Below are 14,925 nucleotides of genomic sequence, written 5' to 3'. Positions count from 1 at the left end.
TCCTACATGATACGGGAAGCTTTCCCAAATGATGGGGGGAAAGAAGAATGAGAAGACACAGTAAAGAGGATCAGGAGAACAGGAGATGTTGGGGGTGCATTATAAAATAGGCTCTAGGGGCGCCTGGGTGGCGCAGTCGGTTGAGCGTCCGACTTCAGCCAGGTCACGATCTCGCGGTCCGTGAGTTCGAGCCCCGCGTCGGGCTCTGGGCTGACGGCTCGGAACCTGGAGCCTGCTTCCGATTCTGTGTCTCCCTCTCTCTCTGCCCCTCCCCCGTTCATGCTCTGTCTCTCTCTGTCCCAAAAATAAATAAACGTTGAAAAAAAAAAAATTAAAAAAAAAAATAAAAAAATAAAATAGGCTCTATTGAGAAGGTAACATTCATAAAATGAGTAGAAGAGCTTTTCAGGCTAAAGTAACAGCCAGCACAAAGGCCCTAAGGTGGGAATTTGCCTGGCATATTTGAGGAACATCATGGAGACCAATGTGACTGGAGTGAATTCAGAGAGAGGAAAAGAAGAAGTCTCAGATAGGGAACTGAGGTCAGGACACACAGGGCCTAGTATACTGTTGTAAGGATTTTGGCTTTCACTCTGAGTGAACTGGAGATGCTTTAGAAGATTCTGAGCAAAGATATAATCTGATCACATTTAGATTTAAAAGATGCACTCTGGTTTCTGTGCTGAAAGTAGATGGTGGGAGAGACAAGGATGGAAACATCAAAATAGGTTAGGAAACTGGTAATGGTGGTTCAGACCAAGGTGGTAACAGAGGTGGTATTGAGAAATGGTCAAGCTCTAGGTATATGATGAAGACAGAACAAGAACTTTTCTGATGAACTGGATATACAGTGTGAGAAAAGATAAAGGTCAAAGTTGATGCCAAAGTTGTGGCCTCAGCCCCAGGAAGATGGTGTTGCCATCAACTGAGACAGCGACAGCTGTAGGAGGTGCAGGGGCCATATCAGGTGTTCAGTTTTTGACATGTTCAATCTGAGACAACCAAAGGAAGATATGATAGGTCATTACATGTGACCCTGGAGATCAGGAGAGAGGTCTGGGATGAAGAGATAAACTCAGGAGTCTTAGGCATTTAAGTGGTATTTAGAGTCATGAGTTTAGATGCAATCACCACCGAAGTAAGTATCAGCAGAGAAGAGAGGAGGACCAAGGCCTGAGACACAGGAGACCTCCAACTTTAAGAGATCAGGTAGGAGAGGAAAAACCAGTGAGACTGAGAAGAAGCAACTAGTAAGTTTGGAGGAAATCCCAGAGAGTGTGATATTCCAGAAGACAAATGAAGAAAGGTTAAGTATATGAGAAGTGAGAATTCACCATTGGATTTAGCAGTGGTTAAGTCTTTAATGAGCTTGACAAGCATGTTTCAGTGAAGTAGTGGAAAGAGGCAAAAATTTGATTGAAGAGTATTCAAGAGATAAAAGAAGGAAAAAAATCAGAAATGGCAAGTAGAGGCATCTCTTTCAACAAATTATGCTGTAAAGAACCCAAGGGAATGGGTGATGGCTTAAGGGAAAGATGGGAGAATACCTGCATGTTTGGGTGCTACTGGAAATGATCCAGTAGAAAATGAACATTTTAATGATATAAGAAAGAGAAGGATAACTGTTAAAGCAAGTGGGTGAGAAGGGATGGGATTGGTTACACAGCTGGAAAGGCTGGCTTTTGCTAGGAGCATGGATGCTCATCTTTGACAGCAGGTAGGGTAGTGGCATATGGGGGGGAAGATGTGAGTGTGGAGAGGTGATTATAAGGGTCAGTGGAAGTTCTCTTCTAATTGCTTTAATTCTCTAGGGAAAACAGGATGTACTATCATCATCCAAGATGATAAAGATTTGGGGAAGAGAGATTGGAGATTTGAGGGGAGAGAAGAAGGTAGCAAATAGTCAATGAGTAGGGAAGCAAATGGACTAGAGAGGTATAGAACAGTTACTATGAGCACTAAGGATTGATTGGGTTTGTGCTGATGAATTTAAAGCGAAGGATGCCTGGATGGCTCAGTTGATTGAGCACCCAACTCTTGATTTCAGCTCAACTCATGATCCCACATGCTGAGCATGGAGCCTGCTTTAGATCCTCTCTCTTTCTCCCCCTGCCACTCCCCAACTTACATGCACTCTCACTCTCTCTCTAAAATAAAAAAAGAAGCAAAGTGAGAACAATCAGCTTTGTTGTATTCTCTAGCCATGTTAGTTACCCAGGTGTAGGTACAGAGGAGGCAAAGAGTTGGATTTAAGCAGCATTGCAGTTTCACCAAACAAACACTACAAAGCAGGAATGGAGAGCAAAATTGAAGGTGTGTACACGGTTGAATGTTGTAGATGAAATTCAGCTGGTTGAAGGGGTGCCAGGACAGGAAGGGAGCAAGAGGTAGTGAAGAAGTGGTAAAATTGGAGGTCCTGGTAGAGTCAAAGAATTATAGTCAGAACACTAGAGGGGGTGATCCGGAAAGTCAGGAGATGTTGGTCAGGGTAGGATATGTGATACTGAGAGAGTGAGAGTGACATGTTTTCACAGGGGTTGCCCATGGGAATGGTTGACTACAGAAGGGTAGGGCAATGCCACTAGGGAAAAAGAGATCAGAGGTTTGAGAACCCTAGACCTTGAAAGGATCATTCACTGTGTATTGAAATCATTAAGGTAACATCCCCAGTGGAAAATTAAGGTAAACAAAGTTATGGAACAACTGTGCAATGAAATATTATGCAGTTGTAGAAACAGAATTTTGGAAAAATATTTATTTTTTAATATTTATTTATTTTCAATGACAGAGAGAGAGTGGGGTGCCTGGGTGGCTCAGTCGGTTAAGCATCTGACTTCGGCTCAGGTCATGATCTCACAGCTCATGAGTTCGAGCCCCATGTTGGTCTCTGTGCTAATAGCTCAGAGCCTGGAACCTGCTTCAGATTCTGTGCCTCCCTCTCTCTCTCTGCCCCTCCAATGCTTGTTCACTGTCTCTCCCTCTCTTTCTCAAGTATAAAATAAACATTAAAAAATTTCTTTAGGGGTGTCCAGGTGGCTTGGTCGGTTAAGCGTCCGACTTCGGCTCAGGTCATGATCTCACAGTCCATGAGTTCAAGCCCCGTGTCGGGCTCTGTGCTGACAGCTCAGAGCCTGGAGCCTGTTTCAGATTCTGTGTCTCCCTCTCTCTCTGCCCCTCCCCTGTTCATGCTCTGTCTCTCTCTGTCTCAAAAATAAATAAATGTTTAAAAATTTTTTTTCTTTAAAAAATGAGAGAGAGAGAGAGAGGGAGTGAGAGAGAGAGAGAGAGAGAGAGAGCATAGGAGGGGCAGAGAGAGAGGGAGAGAGAGAATCCCAAGCAGGCGCCTCACTGTCAGCACAGAGCCCAACGTGTGGCTCGATCGCACAGCTGTGAGATCATAACCTGGGCCGAAATCAAGAGTCAGATGCTTAACCAAATGAACTACCCAAGCACCCCAGAAAAATATTTAAAGATATTACAAAATGATGAAAGAATATTAAGGGGGGAAGCCAAGATACATGATTCTATATGCAGTACAATCTCATTACTTTAATAGATATCTTTATGCTTAAAGGAAAGACTAGAGAGGGGCGCCTGGGTGGCGCAGTCGGTTAAGCGTCCGACTTCAGCCAGGTCACGATCTTGCGGTCCGTGAGTTCGAGCCCCGCGTCGGGCTCTGGGCTGATGGCTCAGAGCCTGGAGCCTGTTTCCGATTCTGTGTCTCCCTCTCTCTCTGCCCCTCCCCCGTTCATGCTCTGTCTCTCTCTGTCCCAAAAATAAATAAACGTTGAAAAAAAAAATTAAAAAAAAAAAAAAAAAAAAAAAAGAAAAGACTAGAGAGAGATAAAGTCAAATGTCAAGGGGGGTTATCTCTATGTGAAATTCAGTTTTTCTTTTTTTTTTTTAAGTTTATTTATTTATTTTGAGAGAGACAGAGACAGTGCAAATGGGGGAGGAGCAGAGAAAAGGAGAGAGAGAGAATCCCAAGCAGGCTCCACACCACCAGCACAGAGCCCAGTGTGGGGCTCAAACCCATGAAGCTGTGAGATCATGACCTCAGCCAAAACCAAGAGTCAGATGCTCAACTGACTGAGCCACCCAGGCTCTTCATTTTTTTCTTTATATTTCCTGTGATTTTCTAAATTTCTACCAAAAAAGCAAAAAAAAAAAGTATAGTGACAAAAAGCAACAAAATGGAGTAAACATTATAGTTCTAATGCATTAAATTTCCTAGGAGGATTTTCCAAAATTAAAAAAAAATTAGCCTGACCCCCACATTTCCCACTGTCTTCTCAATGGTAGTTTACATAGGTTATGTGAAATATGACACAACTTAGTGACTAATGTTTGAATTTTCTTTCATCTTCAGAGGAAGGTTTTTTATATGATAGAATTTTTTTCCAGTCAATTGGGACTCCGGGAATTTGCTTTTCTGTCCAAAAGTTCTATAAATGGATGTTCAAATTTGAAATGATCTTTCCTTCTAGATAGGACAAATGGCTTTTACAGAAGATATGGGAACACAGTAGCTTTGTTTTGAAAGCTTTGAGCATCTAGATCTGGCATGGAGAGCCAGAATGGTTGTAATTTAGGTTACTTCTGCTGCCATTCAAGGCTAAGCTGGGAAACAAGGCTTTTAATGGAGGGATGGAGGGATCTTTGTCCCTTATTAAGCCACATTCTGGCTGGACATTTTTAGAGAGAATGCAGTTAATTTTAAATTTGTAACAAAGTCTGGCTTAAAGTACAGGCACACACACACACACACACACACACACATTCACACTCACCTTCCCACAAGAATGAGTAATTGTCTGTTTGTAAGCCTAGTGATTGTCTTAATATCGTTTCACTTTTACTTCCAGCTTTTTCCAAAGAATTTGTTTCCTGACCTATTAAGAGAAACTACAGGGGAAAAGAAAAAGACTTCCTTTTGACTCTCAGTTGAATAGATTTCAACCAATCCTTATCTCTAACACCCTCTGTGGTGTCATGTGGACAACAGGGTAATAGGTTAGGGAAGATATTATAAGAAAAGATTTAGGGTTGAACTAAATGACATAATCTCATACTGACTCAGCCTGAGAAACAAATCCTGTTTACCATTTTAAAGATTTATTTTTAATATGTAAGTTTAAAGAAGAAAACTTTTATTTTTACTTTAAAACAATTTATAATACCATTGACAAGAAAAAACTAAAAGGCAAAGATGATTGAACTTTACCATTAAAAGTTTGTGTGTCCAATCTTTTCCTGCAGAAAAGTCTCTGGGGGTAATTTTGAGAGGAAAAACAGCATTTTCTAAAATCTGAAAAAATATCAGTTTTAAACATGAAATTTCATAAATCTTAAAGGTCTAGAATCACACTGCTGTTTCCCCATTTCCTTTAAATCTTTGGCATCCTTGTTCAAAAACCTAGTGCCTACAGCCTGGCCAGGGAGGGAGATGGGGATGATCACCTGTAAAAGACTGCCCACATCTCATTTTGCCATTTCCTCTATCCCTAACTAAAAACCAAGGCAAGTGAAAGTGAAAACCCCTATTTTTATATCATTTATATTAGACCTTCCATTCAAAAATCCAAGTTTCAAGTGTCTAGGCAACTTACAGCCCTTCTCATATTAATTCCACTTTTTTTTCATTACACTTTTCTGGTAGCATAAATAGTTTAAAAGGAAGGAAGATCTGAGAATGTAGAGCCCAATCTCACAGAGTAGGAATGCACGTGACTTACCCAAGGTCATGAGGCTGAATAGGAACACTTAAATGAAACCCAAAAGTTCTCTTCTGTGCAAGTATCTACAATATACATTCTCCCCTTACACACACACACACACACAGTCCTTTGCAAAGTCTTCAAGTGGCTCTACATTAAGACTTGAAAGAAGCAAAAACTAAAAACTTAGTTATACTTATAGTTACTGGCTCAACCATTTGCCCTTTATAAACTGCAGTTCTTTATTATTTATTTAAATGTAACATTTCAGTTGCATGAGTTCAGACACTTTGTATTCTGAGCAATCCTAAATGTACAAATATTTTTAAATTATATGTTAAGTAAAAAAATCTTGTCTTTGATGTATTAACATTGAATTTTTCTATTTCTTCCCATGCCCATTCATAATATTTCTACTGATTCTAAGTGGAGTAAGAACTTGGTTGTAAAATCCAAAAATGCCAAGAACCTCTGGCTTGTATGATCTAAGATAAATGGAAGTTTGTGCAACTAACATGATTTTGGCAAAAACCTAATTTTTTAACTAAAAGAGCCATATAATTATAAAGAAGCTGTTTATATTAGAAGTAAAAATCTACAATAATAATAACAAGTATTTACTAAGTGATTATTATGTGCCAGACACTGTGCCTGAGTATTTACATATATTGTCTCATTTAATATTTCCAACAATCCCATGGGGAAGCTACTATTCCTATGCTCATTTTATAGACAAGGGAAATGGAAAAATTATGGAATTTGCCAAGATAACAAGCTAGTAAATAGCAGAGTTGAGATTGGAACCAGGAAGTCTTAACTACTCCTTCAACCAGATAGTATAGAACAGTTATTAGCAAATTAGAAAAGTATGCTTTGGTGGGAGTTCAGTTTTCAGTTAAATGGTCTGCATACTTAATTTATGGCTGATACTGTGGTTAACACCATATCCCCTTTGGAAATGTTACTTGTCAAGCATAGGAGAGTACAGTAGTTGTGCTTGCTCTTCTGTTCCCAAGACTCATTTTTAAAAATTCCGCTAATATGTTAAGATAGCAATAATGGAAAACATTAATTACATAATCAAACCATTAGGTTAAGAGTCTACACAAACATGACCTACCAACTTTCCAAGCTGATGGTAGAAATTAACAGGCTGATGGACTTTAACCATTGCATACAAACAACCCAACGTGCCCCTGTAAATCATTATTGAACTCATTACTCATTACAGATTGTACTTCTCATTATCATGCCACATGTAAAATCTCAACAAGATTTGCCTGACATCCAAACCAACTCTTACAGCTCAAGTAGCACATTTCTCTGGTATGTCAGCCTGCTGCAGGTGTTTCTCTATCACAATGAATAATTATATCAAACAAAGACAAGAAATATTCTAAAGCTGACAAAACCACACATCTGAAATCTGTATTTTCTACCTCTTGGGAAATTAAAATCTACAAGTATAGGGGCTTCAGTGCCCATGTCTTGCGGCCATTCCAGGTTTATAAAGAAAGATATTTTCTTTGCAAGCCCAAAGATTGCAATAATACAGGAAATTAAACTATATTTATAGACCGGACACCAGAATGCCAGCATGCTCTCTTAGCTCTCTGAATCTCCCAACAAAAACAAAAACACTAGCAATCAAACGGGTGAGCAATAAATGACAAGTGTTTTGACAGCTCTAGAATACTTTGAGGTATTTTTAGCATATTTCTGAGTCGTATTAGCTTAACCTGTAATAGAATATAAATGAGCCCATATGGCACAGATGTAATTATGTTCCATGCGAGAAATCCCTGTGGTAGGTTGGGGAGGGGAGCCGGGGGAGAAGAATACACCAGCCCCACCCCCCTCCCCATCCTCTCCCCCTCACCACATGTGCCTTCTGGAGGGCATGATTTACACATCATTTGCATTGAGAAGAATATGAAGAAACACAATGCTAACAACACAGTACTGAAAAGGGTAAAAGAAAGATTGGGGATCCCTAGGGGTGCTGCTCTCTGTGACTGACATCCAGTTAGGAGCAGAGGAAGCTTCCCCTCGGGATCACATTTGATGAAGCGATCTTTGATTATGTGGGCACAGCAATCATAAGGCGTAATTATTATTACTGCAAGAGAATGGGCAACAAATCTCCGGGGAAAGCCTCTGTCACAGACACTTTGCTGGCGCACACTGGAAGCAAATGTTCTCCCAAGGATCATTTTCATTCCAACCTGATATTTAGCTGAAGCTTCTTTGACTACCAGTCATGAAACATTAAATATAGATTAGAGCCAGAGAGATGTTGAAAGTTGAAATTCACCGGAGGTGCACGCTTGTGTCCTTGAGAAACAACCCTGAATGCTGTCCAGATGTTGCATCAGCAAGGCAGAAAGGTCCCAAGCTGCAAGGAAGCCACAACAGAAGAGAGAGGGGGATGTTTAGTATTCTACCGGCCTTCTGTGTGGTTTATTTGTACTACATTAATTTAGCAGAGAATCCTAACAGGCTTTTAGTGGTGGATGTTGCAAAGTGTTCACTATCACGAAAGAATGGAGAAATGCTTTTGTGCCAAGGAAGGGAGTAATTCAAAGCACGTAATTGATTTTCCACCATTTCAAACTGTGATAAGACTAAGGCCTAGCAACAGAAACATATGTTAGCAGTTTTGTCTGTGTTTCTCAATGAATCCACAAAAAAGAGCCCCCCTCATAACTTGTAGATGGTTAACTTGCTTTGAACATCTCACTATACATTAACAGACACTTGTGGTGGAATTTGGAATAAATTGGTCTGCTTTAGAAGAGTTTGCAGAAGGGCAGTTGTACTGTAAAGCAAAATTTATCCCCCAGGTGTGTGTTGGGAACACCTCTTCTGTTTTCTTGTTGAATTGTGGGTGCTGTGTGCTGCTTATCTGGGAGGCTCTCCTGATCCCCACCTGCCCGCCCCCCCCCCACTTTTTCAGAACACGAATCAGAGGGAGGCTCTCCTGGTATAAGTTAGAAGCATATAACTCGCGCTGTTCAGGGAAGACGCTTGCTCCCTAGCTGTCCCAGTGAACCAGAGATATTAAATGAGTCACCCTAGAGGAGGGAAATAGAGTTAGAGGAGATAGATAAGGAGATGGGGGTGGGGGGCAGGCAGGATTGGAAGTGAGATCCAGAAATTCCTTGCTGATGAGGGCTGCCAAGTGCTGGCTTGGATGAACAAAGGATTTTTCATTCCCACAGACCTTTAGAAACAGAAGGTACTGGTTTGTTCCTCTTGTCTTTCTAGAAGCGAAGAATTGAATTGAATTGAATGACATGCTAACCCCCTACACCTCACTTCCAGCTCTAAGATTTTAACTTTCTATCAAACTAGCTCACAGGATTTCTGGATCTGTCCCCTACCAAAAAAAAGGGGAAAACTAAAAGCTTTGTCTGAAGTTGCAAATCACTGGGGGGTCTCATCATTGCTTCAGGGCCTAAGGTGATCATTAACAGTCTGCAAGGCAAGTGCCCGAGGCACAAGGAAGCAGGGAGGCACAAAGTGACTCTTACCTTATATGCATCCTTCCTGTGAATCACATGGAGGCCACTTTTGCAGTGTTGATTCTTGTGCTTACACTGCTGGTGGAAATAATAGATTTGTGTTGAATAAACCTGAAGTCACATTAAACAAATACAATTCACCAAAAAGGGGGGAGGGGGAAGCCAGTCTCTACCAATTTTTATCAACCTTTGTTTCACTTCTATGAGAACTCTGGTAACTGGGCACAACAGTAACCTCAAGAAATATTGCCAGAGTCTATCAATGGAATACCCTTCCTATAATAGTTCTAGGGTGAGGGCGGGGTTGAAGAATGGAATGGGAAATGTCTCACCAGATAGAAGCCCTTTGAGTTGGATCTTAAAGGATGAAAAGGATTTTTCTGGGTGAATGAGGTTGGGGGAGTGCGGTGCTATGGACAACATTCCTACAGTTGGAATGGCACATGCAAACAGAGGCTCAGAATTGTAAGTTGTCAGGAAACTGCAAATACTCTGGCATGGTTTGAAGGTAGTATATAAGAGAGATGTTAAAAGGAGAAACTGAAGGGGTAGATGGTGACCATCCTCAGGAGTTTCCTGCCACTGAAGGCTTTTGAGTAGAGGTGGAACAAGGATTCTGCAGGAGCGGTCAGCTCAGTTAGATGGGATTATAGCGATCCCCGTGGGAGAGGATGAGCTACTGAACTAGTCCGTTAACAGTGTGAATGGAGAATATAGAATGGATAGGAGAGAAGTTAAGGTGGCAGAATCTACTGTATTCAGAATGTGAGGAATGAGGGAAAAGGGGAGTCTAGGATGATTTGCAGGTACAATAAGCAAATAATTGAAATGTCATCTCCACATTGATTATTGGGTTACTCAAGATGCAACTTTTATGTTCTTGTGTTTGATTCTCATTTGATTTGGGGAGGCTTGACTTGGAATTCCCAGGTAGCCTCTGAGTAGTCAGCAAAGGGAAGGCACACAAAGGAAGGTGTGGGAAGCAGTCATTCATGCCAGGAGACTCAAGATTGTGGACAGTGGGGGAAGGTGAGTATAACCACTGATACAGGCATTTAGGAAGGAACTATAACAAAATGTATTAAAAGTCTTTAAAATTATTATACTTTTGACCAACAAATTACAATTGTGGGAATCTATCCTAAGGAAATGACCCGACTACTCAAATTCTGTGCAAATGTTCACTGCAGCATTATTGTAATGGGAAAAACTTCTTAATGATCAATAATTGAAGCATAGTTACATAATTGCTCCAGAAGTAGTTGACACAGTTACATAAGAGTACAAAATGAATAAAAATTGGAAAAGAGGAGGTAAAATACTCATAATTCACATAAGAGATGGATATCTATATGGAAAACATCAAGAGAATCAACTAAAAAACTACTATAAGTAATTAGAATGTTCAGTAAAATGACAGATTACAAAATTTGTAAAAAAATGTTCACAATGATTACATATGATACACAGAAAATACAACACAATGAAAAAAATGTCATTTGCTAAAGGGACATAAAATGATTAAAAAACTAAAGAGAAATATCCTAACTGAAAAAAAAAAAATTAAATAGCCTATTCGGTGAAAAAATGATTCAACAGGATAAGGAAGTCAGTTCTTCTTAAACCAAACTGTAAATTTCATAAGCTTCTGAGTAAAGATACTAGCAGAGTGGTGATGGTAATTTCGGGGTGTTTTGTTTTTCTTTTTCAAGGGGCGAAATTATTTTAAAGTTCACAAGAGGGGGGAAGTCGTTCAATAACGGCCTGGAGATTTTTATAAAACCAAAAGTAATGGAGACTAACCTTATGCTGCCATAATATTTCAATAAATAAAACCCTTATGCACTGGTAATTAAATATATGGTCAGATCAATGGGAGAAAATTGTAAGTTTGGAGTAGAACTGAATATACACTGGAATTTAGCCTATGATAACAGTCCAGCATTATTCTGGTGTTAAATTCCAATGAGATGGTGGCCCCTTCAGAAGCAGCCGTATAGTATTTCAAAATTCAGTGGATTTTGAGTGAGTAACTGCTTACTTATTGGGGAACATTATAATTTGGTTCTGTTCTTTACGATGAGTGTATTTGTGTCAATACAAGGGTTTTTAACCAATTACTGTATATAATTAAATCACTATTTGTATTTATATGTAACCAGATACCTGGTGAGCAGCATACGCGTGACATTTTGCTTAATGCAGACATTCTTGGGCACCCAAAGAAACAAGGCCATTACATTATCATCTTTAGCAAAAGGTTTGATAGGTGAGGCATTTAAAACTTCTGGCTAAAATAAGGTTTGGGGATTATTAACGGATTTAATTTCTGCAAGCCAGCCCCATGACACATTACCATGGCTAGCTAAGCATTAACTGGATTTTCCATCCGTGTCCCATATTGTTGGGCTCAAGCCTAACTTGTCAGCTTGGGCAAATCCCTTAACCCCTGTAAGCCTCAGTTTCTTCCTCTGTCAAATGCAGGGGTTAGGCGAATTGATCCCTCTAGGCCCTTCTTACTCAAAGCTTCTGTTATTCTGGCTACAGCAGCCAGCTACCATCCTCTGTTGCACTAAGCATAAGGTGAAACAAAAGAAATATGCTTAGTAAAAAACAGTGCGGACATTTTACAGAAAGTGGTTACCACTTAAGAACCATGATTTCCAAGTGTTTTTGAGACTGCAATTCAATGTTTAAAAAAAAAGAACAAGAAAAAAAAGAGCATGCATCTCAATATTTATAAATGCACTTACTTGTAAATTATACACATTTATTGCTATAGATGTGTGTGTATGTTTATGTGTATATGTATTAAGGTATATTGTAGTGACATGTTCACTTAAACACATCCAAAAATATGAAACTAAAAATCCTAACATTTTTTTCCATACCCCAGTGGATCATGTATATCCTCTGGAACTGCTACTTTAGAGAACAGAACTGGTTTATTTTTCATTTACTATATTTAATGGAGAGCTAACTTGTAGGACCCGGAGGTTTTTCTATCTAGTGGCAAAAAGACAAAATACTGAAAATAAGTTTGTTTTTCAGCTTGACAGATGCCACCAAATAATTTGTGGTTGAGAGGCAGCCAAATGATGATTTAAAAAAATTCCTGAATCTGAAGTCAGAAAACCATGGGTTGAATCCCCATCTCCAGGGGCTTCCACCACTATTCTTGCATATTAATTCTTTGTGCCTTGGTTTCTTCATGTACTGAATAGAGTTATTATTATATGCCCTACATAGCTCATAGCAACATATATATAGTGACTAGATATATTTATATACTATTGAAACTAGATTATATATATATATTTATATCATACAAATGTAAAATGTAAGAATTATTATTACCAAATACACAAATAGCATAAATTCCAACCCACCTTCACCTTATACAACTGTCTTCATTCTTACACACATGTAACCTCACCAAAGAGTACCATGTACTGTATCCTAAATTGATAAATCTTCTATTAGGAAAAAAACAGAGCATTAGAGTTGCAAACCTTCTGAAAATAATGCTGATTTTCTCATCTTTGTAACAAGATTTATTCCCAGGTAAAAAATAGCTATTTTGGTAACAGGGACCTCCTACATGTTCTGTTCACATCCTGCTCCCTCCACCCCTCAACCTTACCATCCAGCAGCTATCCACTTCTCCCTGGCAGGATGGGTCTACCACTTCCAGGGCACTGTCCCATGATCAGATGATCTCTGTGCCCTGTTACCACACATATCTGCCCTGTGGTCCATTCTCTCTGAATTCTGCCATCTCCTCCCTGGAAGAACAGTATCCTTGGGAACATGATATAAATGCCATTTACTGTTGGTAGGTATGACGTCCTGCCCCAAGGACACTTGCATTTAAGCAGAGAATAGAGAGCTGAACATATCATGTATGAAGTCAAAAAATAATGAACTGATGGTTGGATTGTAAACAAGAGCCTGGCAAGTGGTGGTGGGGGAAGCATTTGACTTCAGCTCCCAACTCATCACCATTGCCTCTATTAATCTCCAGCTCCCTCAGAACTCACCCTGCCTCCCATAATCCCTAATCCTGGAAGTCAAGATCAAGCCTGGGCCCAAGAGACAAGGACTACAGCAAGTTTGGCAACTGTTTTTCCCTACAATCAGGTGGTGGGACTCAGAATAAACTGCTGTTACATTTTCTCCAATTCAGGGGAGCCCACTACTGGGCTCCTTCATTGTTCCTTAATCTCCCTGGATGTCAACCTCCCTGCCTTCCAACTGATGGCAGCTAAGATTTATTGACCACTTGCTATGTGCCAGGTTCTATTGTAAGTACTATACATGTTCGAACTCATGCAATCCTCACGACCCTGTGACACTGAAATTATATATCAGAATGGAATATCCAGCTGAATATCAATCCTGGGCACAGGTACTATTAATATCCCCATTTTAGGGGCACGAGGGTGGCTCCGTTGATTTCTGTTCAGGTCATGATCTCACCATTAGTGAGCTTGAACCTGGGCCCAGTCTCTGCACTGACAGCTCAGAGCCTTTTTGGGATTCTCTCTTTCCCTCTCTCTCTGCCCCTCCCCCACTTGCTTGAGTGTGCATGTACACACACATGCTCTCTCTTTCAGAAGTAAATAAATAAGCATTAAAACATTTCCATTTTAAAAATGAAGAAATATCCTTTTATAAAACAACTACTTTTATACAGCATATAGCTTCTACTATATGCCAGGTGCTATTACAGGCCCTATGTATACTCCTGTGAACACAGTACAAAAAAACCACCCTCAGAGATCTTCAACTATTAGGAAGGTTAATAAAGATAATTTTTAGGAAGACTTTTGGCAGATATGTTAAATCAGACAAGACAGCTACCTCTGCTGCCAGGCCTTGACTTTGCAGTTGATAGCTGCTTATCAACTTTTGTAGAGTAATCAGACTTCCAGTGGACTGGAGGCCTGCTTCCTCTCATATGCAGCATCACCTCCAGCTTTACTTGCACTCTGTGGGCTCTGAGGAACCAAACTGCTGAATCTCTTCTCTCTCACAAAGGAATCCGTTCACGGAAGTGGACTTGGACAATGGCAGAAGACTGTGTAGTTTTATCTGAACGAGTCATATGGACAGAAGAGAGGTTGATTTCCAACAAAGAAACTTTTTAGAAGTTATAAAGTCACTTCAAAAGAACGAAAACAAAACAAAAGCATGCTTTGCACTGGAAACTCCTAGCTACATGTTAGAATTCACTAAAGACAAAACCTCAACTTGGTTTAAAAACAGAAGCAACTTCTCTTTGTGAATATAGAACAAAGTAAACTAGGATCTTGATCTTGAGGGTACTCTATAAAGAAATTTTCTACCATTAGCGTCTTGATAGGACTTAGGTGGCCAGTCATGATGAAAAGCATTGTGGTTTTTTTTTGTTGTTTTGTTTTTCTGAAATTTATTGACAAATTGGTTTCCATACAACACCCAGTGCTCATCCCAAAAGGTGCCCTCCTCAATACCCATCACCCACCCTCTCCTCCCTCCCACCCCCCATCAACCCTCAGTTTGTTCTCAGTTTTTAACAGTCTCTTATGCTTTGGCTCTCTCCCATTCTAACCTCTTTTTTTTTTTTTTTCCTTCCCCTCCCCCATGGGTTCCTGTTAAGTTTCTCAGGATCCACATAAGAGTGAAACCATATGGTATCTGTC

At 39.9% G+C, this 14,925-nt stretch overlaps 1 long non-coding RNA gene across 1 annotated transcript; it reads right to left on the bottom strand.

The window, feature by feature from the left end:
• Positions 1–5,950: 5,950 nt before the first annotated feature.
• LOC122487863 lies at positions 5,951–10,196 on the bottom strand. Its single transcript, XR_006298491.1, has 2 exons — positions 9,251–10,196; positions 5,951–8,112 (listed from the first exon to the last, which is right to left on the bottom strand). It is a non-coding gene; the product is annotated as an uncharacterized LOC122487863 (long non-coding RNA).
• Positions 10,197–14,925: the final 4,729 nt, after the last annotated feature.

The sequence above is a fragment of the Prionailurus bengalensis genome, chromosome A2, assembly GCF_016509475.1.
Source record: "Prionailurus bengalensis isolate Pbe53 chromosome A2, Fcat_Pben_1.1_paternal_pri, whole genome shotgun sequence".
Lineage (NCBI taxonomy): Eukaryota > Metazoa > Chordata > Mammalia > Carnivora > Felidae > Prionailurus > Prionailurus bengalensis.
Note: the sequence above shows the minus strand (reverse complement) of the source record. Positions and strands in the feature narration are given on the sequence as shown.